The sequence below is a fragment of the Bos indicus x Bos taurus genome, chromosome 18 (genome assembly GCF_003369695.1).
Source record: "Bos indicus x Bos taurus breed Angus x Brahman F1 hybrid chromosome 18, Bos_hybrid_MaternalHap_v2.0, whole genome shotgun sequence".
Taxonomy (NCBI): Eukaryota; Metazoa; Chordata; class Mammalia; order Artiodactyla; family Bovidae; genus Bos; species Bos indicus x Bos taurus.
Window position 1 is genome coordinate 40,714,876 of NC_040093.1, and position 7,949 is coordinate 40,722,824.

General features: G+C 52.6%; 1 protein-coding gene across 1 annotated transcript in view; it reads right to left on the reverse strand.

Annotated features, from left to right (window-relative positions):
- Positions 1-6,502, reverse strand: part of CPNE2 (copine 2) — a 55,240-nt gene extending 48,738 nt beyond the window's left edge. Inside the window, exon 1 of the mRNA XM_027516483.1 lies at positions 6,298-6,502. The gene's annotated coding sequence lies outside the window, so the exon portion shown is untranslated. The remainder of the gene's footprint in view (positions 1-6,297) is intronic.
- Between the last annotated feature and the right edge of the window lie 1,447 nt (positions 6,503-7,949).

Below are 7,949 nucleotides of genomic sequence, written 5' to 3' on the forward strand. Positions count from 1 at the left end.
ATTTGTGTGGAAACACAAGACTCTGATAATCGAAAGCAATCTTGAGAAAGAAAAACTGAGCTGGAGGAATTGGGCTCCCTGACTTCAGAATATACTGTAAAGCTGCAGTGATCAAAACAGTATGGTACTGGCACAAAGACAGACTTACAGATCAATGGAATAAGATAGAAAGCCCAAAAATAAACCCATGCAGCTATGGCCAACTAATCCATGACAAAAGGAGACAAGAATATAATGGAGAAAAGACAGGCTCTTCCATAAGTGGTGCCAGGAAAACTGGACAGCGACATGTAAAATAATTCTTTTACATCATATACAGAAATAAAATAAAAATCAATTAAAGACCTAAATCTAAGACTGATACTATAAAACTCTTAGAGGAAAACATAGGCAGAATGCTTTTTGACAAAGTAATATTTTTTTTGATTCATCCCCTAGAGTAATGAAAATAAAAACAAAAACAAACAAATGGGACCTAATTAAATTTAAAAAATTATGCATAGCAAAGGAAACCATAAACAAAACAAAAAGACAGAATGGGAGAAAATATTTGCAAATGATGCTACCAACAAGGGATTAATTTCTAAAATATACAAACAGATTATGCAGCTCAATATCAAAACAAATAACCCAATCAAAAAATAGATCTAAACAGACATTTCTCCAAAAAAAGATGTACACATGGTTAAAAAGTACATGAAAAGATGCTAAACATTGCTAATTATTAGACAAATGCAAATCAAAACTACAATGAGGTATCACCTCACACCAGCCAGGCCATCATCAAAAAGTTTACAAACAACAAATGCTGGAGAGGATGTGGAGAAAAGGGAATCCTCCTACACTGCTGGTGGGAATGTAAACTGGTACAGACAGTTAAGCTATTTCAAATCCTGAAAGATGATGCTGTGAAAGTGCTGCACTCAATATGCCAGCAAATTTGGAAAACTCAGCAATGGCCACAGGACTGGAAAAGGTCAGTTTTCATTCCAATCCCAAAGAAAGGCAATGCCAATGAATGCTCAAACTACCACACAATTGCACTCAGCTCACACGCTAGTAAAGTAATGCTCAAAATTCTCCAAGCCAGGCTTCAGCAATACGTGAACTGTGAACTTCCTGATGTTCAAGCTGGTTTTAGAAAAGGCAGAGGAACCAGAGATCAAATTGCAACATCCGCTGGACCATGGAAAAAGCAAGAGAGTTCCATAAAAACATCTATTTCTGCTTTATTGACTATGCCAAAGCCTTTGACTGTGTGGATCACAATAAACTGTGGAAAATTCTGAAAGAGATGGGAATACCAGACCACCTGACCTGCCTCTTGAGAAATCTGTATGCAGGTCAGGAAGCAACAGTTAGAACTGGACATGGAACAACAGACTGGTTCCAAACAGGAAAAGGAGTACGTCAAGGCTGTATATTGTCACTGTGCTTATTTAACTTCTATGCAGAGTACATCGTGAGAAACACTGGGCTGGAAGAAGCACAAGCTGGAATCAACACTGCCAGGGGAAATATCAATAACTTCAGATATGCAGATGACACCACCCTTATGGCAGAAAGTGAAGAGGAACTCAAAAGCCTCTTGATGAAAGTGAAAGAGGAGAGTGAAAAAGTTGGCTTAAAACTCAACATTCAGAAAACGAAAATCATGGCATCCGGTCCCATCATTTCATGGGAAATAGATGGGGAAACAGTGGAAAGTGTCAGACTTTATTTTTTGGGGCTCCCAAATCACTGCAGATGGTGACTGCAGCCATGAAATTAAAAGACGCTTACTCCTCGGAAGGAAAGTTATGACCAACCTAGATAGCATATTCAAAAGCAGAGACATTACTTTGCCAACAAAGGTTTGTCTAGTCAAGGCTATGGTTTTTCCTGTGGTCATGTATGGATGTGAGAGTTGGACTGTGAAGAAAGCTGAGAGCCGAAGAATTGATGCTTTTGAACTGTGGTGTTGGAGAAGACTCTTGGGAGTCCCTTGGACTGCAAGGAGATCCAACCAGTCCATTCTGAGGAGATCAGCCCTGGGATTTCTTTGGAAGGAATGATGCTAAAGCTGAAACTCCAGTACTTTGGCTACCTCATGTGAAGAGTTGACTCATTGGAAAAGACTCTGATGCTGGGAGGGATTGGGGGCAGGAGAAGGGGACGACAGAGGATGAGATGGCTGGATGGCATCACTGACTCGATGGACGTGAGTCTGGGTGAACTCCGGGAGTTGGTGATGGACAGGGAGGCCTGGCGTGCTGCGATTCATGGGGTCGCAAAGAGTCGGACACGACTGAGCGACTGAACTAACTAACTAGCCGCCACTACAGAGAACAGTATGGAAGTTCCTTAAAAAAACTAAAAGTAGAACGACCACATGATCCTATCCTATTACTATCATTCACAGCAACAGGGATGGACCCAGAGATTATTACAGTAAGTGAAGTAAGTCAGAGAAACACAAATATCATGTATCACTTAAATGTAAAATATTTTAAAAGGTTATACAAATGAACTTATTTACAAAATAGAAATAGACTTTGCAAACAAACTTACCAAAGGGGAAAGGTGTGGCAGTCGGGGGTGGGGGGAGATGGATAAATGAGGAGGTTGGGATTAACACATACACACTACCATATGTAAAACAGATAATCAACAAGGACCTATTGTATAGCACAAGGAACTCTACTCAATTTTCTGTAATAACCTATATGGGAAAATAATCTGAAAACGGACGGATACATGTATAACTGAATCACTTTGCTGTACACTTGAAACTAACACAATACGATAAATCAACTATAATATAAAATAAAAAGTTTGTTAAAGTCTGTGAATAAACAAATCATACCTAAAACAGTAAATAAACCCTTGACATATTATGCTATTACAAAACATTGTTGAGGAACGAATAGATGGCTACATGATGAGAAAAGCCTTCCTGCATGGCAGGGAGCCAAAGGCACTGGTGGAAACCTGGGCAAAGCCCTCTTTCGTTTACAAGCCCTTTCATAGCTGCCTTTAAGAACCATGTGAAGAAAGCAAAGGAAGAGCTCCTAATGCAAAGTTCCTGCATGTCTAGATGAAGAAACTGAGGCCAGAGAGATTAAAAAATGTGGCCCAGGTCACCTGGAGGATGGGTGACTCTCCCCAGAACACCCCAGATCCCTGAGTCTGCAGACCATGACCCACCCAGGTCAGCAGCTGCCATGCCCTCCTCCCCCAGATCCCAGGGTCAATCAGTGCTGGATGAATCTCACCTCTCCCAGACTCACACCTTTCCCTTCCCCCAGGCCAGCGCTTGCTCCTCCTCCATCGGCAGGGCCACCGCCCTCAGATACCGCCCCAGCACTCAGCACAGTGAGACAAGGATCTTCCCAGAGTCCCCAGAGGGTGAGCTCTGGACTCTTCCGAGTTCCATGACCCAACATCACAGACCCATTCAACAAGGAGGGGCAGACTGAGCCATCTCTCCAACAGCGACCGAGCACCTGTAAGTGCAGGGAAAATGCCCTGAATAGGATGGACGTAAGATGCCCGTGTCGTCCCTGGAGCTGACCCGATGGGGAGGAGGGCAGAGAACAAGCTGACATACACACACCACCCCCGCCCCCCCAGAGGAGGGGAGAGAGTGGCCAAGAGCCCAAGAAAAACTAGGCAAGGTGATGCAATAGTGAGGGAGGGATCAGCAGCCAGTCGTTTCATCTCGGTGCGGGTGGAGAAATGCTCCAGGCCATGGGCCTGCAGAGCCCTTGGCTTCACCACAGAGCAGAGGCCGGGTTGCCCAGCAAAGGGAGGGGACACTGGTCTGGAAGCCCTGAGGTGCCGTGGGACTTCAGGAAGCCTTGAATCCCCTTGGGACTCGCATCCTCCCTCTGGGGAACGGGGGCAGGCCATGATTCATCTTCTCCACCTGCTGCCTTCCCAGATCCTAGGGTGACCTGGCCTCCCAGCTCCCAAAGAGCCCACCCTGTGTCCCGTGGTGGTGGTAGAGGGGGAGCAGGCAGGAGGGGAAGGAACCCTGCCCCCTTTCTGAGGCCATATTCTCCCAGCTGGAGAGGGCTGGATTCCTGAAGTGACCACCCTGCAAGTATTTGAGGAGGGGAGAGCATCAGGCAGATGGGACCCCGGCGTCAGCTGATGGCTTCTCAGACCTTGCCTGGTGACCTGCTCCTGCGGGAACTCCTAGAGAACGTTCTTCTGCTTTCCATCACCCATTAGAGCCCTGGGAGGCCGGCCCAAGGTGGGGGAAATGGGACCACCCCACCGGATGTACCACCCCCCCCATGGTGCTCTCTTCAGCCTATTGGCCCCTTCCTGCTCAGGACCGGCCCCTGGAATAGCCTAAAAGTCTGCCATCTGGATTCTGAGGCTTCTCTCTCCAGGAAGAAGGTGGGAGAGAGAAGAGCCGAGCTGGCCTGAAAAAATCCCAGAAGGAATCCTCAAATCAGCAACCCACATCAGGCTTACTAATATTCCCATAACCATGATAACCACGGTTAACGTTAACCCAGCACTTATTACAGACAGCCACCGCGCTGGCGCATGAGCCCTCTGTTGTCGAATTTAATCCTCACGGCTTCCTTTCGAGAACAATACAATCACCCTTAAAAGATTATAAAGGTGTAGAGTAGTGCTCTCACTACTTTACTGGTACAGAAACTGAGGGTCTCTCTCCGACCCTCTTCTTACATCCCTAAGTTTTTAAATTTTATGGCCTCTGGGAAGAAGGTCCCATGACCACCAGTGCACCCAACTTTGCGGAACACCTGCCCCCTGCCCCCAGTTCTAGTCTCCCAGCAGCCGGGTAAACTGGATTGAGTCATATTTTGCTTCATTTTACCACCGGAAAAGCCCTTAAGCCTTAGGAGTGGCAAGGCACCTAAAAAGGGACAGGGCAGAGGGCCAGAACCCAAGAATCCACTTTCTTAGCCCACGATTCTTTCCACAGAGCAAACTGCCTGGATGACCCTCTCACTCGGGCCAGCTCTCTCACGTGCCTGGGGCATTCCCACTCTGGGCTCCACATCAAGGTACTGCAATAAAACCACTCTTTATGTTTACACCCTGCCTCTGTACACATAGACTAGAGACAATCCGCCCATTTTACAGATGATGACCTGGAGACTCAGAGGGAAGGTCTCAGCCAGGGTCCCACTGCTGGCTAGGTGTTCAGACCCAGGTCTCCCCAGCTCCCCATGAGGGCTGGTCAGAGGCAGCTGCAGCTGCCGAAGGTTACAACCTGGCTCCTCCCCCCAATGACTGAAGCTGTGGGTACCCCAAGAAACCGAAAAAGTTCCCCATCCCTCAGTGACAGCTGACATTCCTAGGGGAGCAAAAACTAAGGGTCAGTGGGGCAATTCTCCACCCCCTCGTCACTTCCCCCGCCACGTAACAGGGCCAGAGGGAGTCCCAAACAGCAAGAACCACCTCCACCTGGCTACCAGAGCCCTGAGTTCCACCTGTGACCTTGGGCAAATCACAAATCACAGCCCCCTTTGAAGGAGCCCCTTCCCCAAAGAGGCTTGTCCAACGAGGCTGGGGGATGGAATAGGAAGAGGAAAGTCAGAGCCCTCTATCTTTTCAAAGAAACAGCGCTGCGGGGAGACGGGGACCTGGAAGGAAGAAAGGGTCTTGCTCTTTTTCCACGCTTCCTCCCTCCCCGCCCCCCTCTCCAAACACACAGGTGCCAGACAGCTTTTACGAAAAAACTAGTTTGCAAACACACTCCGACTTCTGGGAAGGTGCCCAGTTCCACTCCCTCTCTTTACTTCCCCTTCCCCGGCAGGGAGCTGATTCTCTAGCAGGTCCCACGGGCTGCGGGAGGAGGCGGGGGTGGTGGGCCCGGGTGGGAGCAGGGCAAAAGTTGGCGAGGAGCGCCCCGAGCCTGCCCCGAACCAGCCTGACTCCAAGACTTCCGCAGCTGCGGCGGTGGCGGGACTCCACCTTCCCGACGCCCCCCCTTCCTCCCAGGGTCCTCGGGCGAGGTAGGAGGGTGCGGACGCGGCTGGGCTCGGACCCCGGAGGGCACCTCCGTTCTCCCGGCACCCTGCCCTCGGCATCCCCGCGGTCCGGGAAGACGCCAGGGCGCCCCCGCGTGGCCGGGTCGGAGCTGAGTCACCGAAACGCAGGAGTCTGGATGCGAGCCCGTGGCAGGGGCTTTGGGCTCCGCAGCCCCTCGAAGCCGAACCCAGCTTCCTTCCAGCTCGCCACTGTCTCCAGAAGCCAAGCCCCCAGGCCGAACTTGAGCCCTCGCGCCACGGGCCCCAGCCCGCCCCTTTGCCCGCCAGGGCCCCCGCTCACCGCGGGTCCGGCGGGCGCCGCTCCCCGTCACCGCGCGGCTGCCGCTCCCTGTGCTCCGGGCCACTGGGGCATCCCAGGGCGCTCCCCTGCTCGGCCGAGCCCGTGGGCGCGGGACGGGCTCAGGGCGCTGCCCCTGCGGCCATGGCCAGCTCGCGTGCGCTCCCAGCCGCTAGCGGTCCGGTCCTCCTCCCGGGCCGGGCGGGCGGGCGGCGGCGGCGTTGGCTGCCGCTCGGGCTCCTCCCTCGGCCGAGGAGGGGGGCGGGCGTGGGGCGGGAAATGGGAGGTGAGGCGGGCGCTTCCTGGAGGGGCGAGCGCTCCCACGGGCGGAGCGGGGGCTCTGTCCCGCCCGCCGCCGGTGGTTCGGACACCGCGGCTGGCGCGCCCTGGTGCTCGGGGCTCCCAGCGCCTCGGGGCTCCGTGGGTTCGAGGCGGGGATCCCAGGATCCGAACGTTCGAGGCTGGAATCCGAGGGTCCTAACGTTGCCCGCTAGGACTCCGCGGATCGGAACGCGAGGCGGCTCGCACTCGCCCCAGGCCGGCCTCGTCCGAGCTGCGGGCACCTCTGAGTTGCCTGCACTGTGCGCCCGGGTCCGAGGGTGGGCTCTGCCCGGGCCTGCGGGGCCGTAGGGCGCCGCCTGCTGCCTCGACCCCAAGGGCTGTTGGACTCAACGCTGCGCCCTCGGGGGATGCACCACGGGGTTTGGTTCTGGGCTGTACTGACAGCACTGAGATCGCCGTGTTTTCTCTCCACCCCTCCCCTTTTTTCTTTTTTTCTTAGTAAAAGAGCTCGGCGTTTTCTTGTCGCCGCCAGGGACGTGGAAGATGACACATACCACACATACGTATTTCTCTGACAGAGACAATGGGATAAAGACAGTTCGAACGGTGCCTGGGACTAGGCAGCGGGAGGGCGACTAGGCGGGCCCCTGAGAGCCTGGCGCCCAGTCCATCCTTCGGCGGTGGCCCTCTTTCCCCTATAAGAGGCACTGATTTCGCGCTACAGGTCAATCGACAGTATTTCCGTGCCTGCTCCCCCGCCCCTCTCCCCAGTCCAGTGCTCCAGACAGGAGCCTCATTTAACCAAACTGTGGAGGACAGGTCTCCGGACCTCAAGTCCACTTCCAAAGCCCTTGGCGCCAGGGCTCAGGGACTGGAGTTAACCCGGAGCACTTAGGTTGTGAGTTTTCCATTCCAGGCAGGCGAGGGTTAACTGGGAGACTCACGCTGCAGCCAGCGAGCCTCCCTCCACGTCTGAGTCACTGGCACTTTGCAGCCTTAGAGGGCGGCTGTTAAACAGCCCCAGGGCTCTGAGCTTTGTTCTCTGCCTGCCTGCTCCCCCATCCATCCTTCTTTCCTACAAACTCTCTCCTCTTTCTAACACCTAAAAGTCCTCAAAGCCCTCAGCCCAGCTGTGGGGCAAACCAATCCAGAATCATTCTTAGACCCAGCTGCAGCCCCTCTTCCTCCAGGAAGCCTTTTCTGATTGATCTGACCCCTAGAGTCCCTCTCCTGTCCTTGCTCCAGAGCAGAAGAGTCAGGCTCTGGGATGGATGGTGGTGATTCCAAGCTGAGAGTCCCTTCCCTCAAGGTGCTCACCTCTCAGAGGCAAGACCATGGCCCAGGCAATCATACTACTGTATGAAAAGTACAAA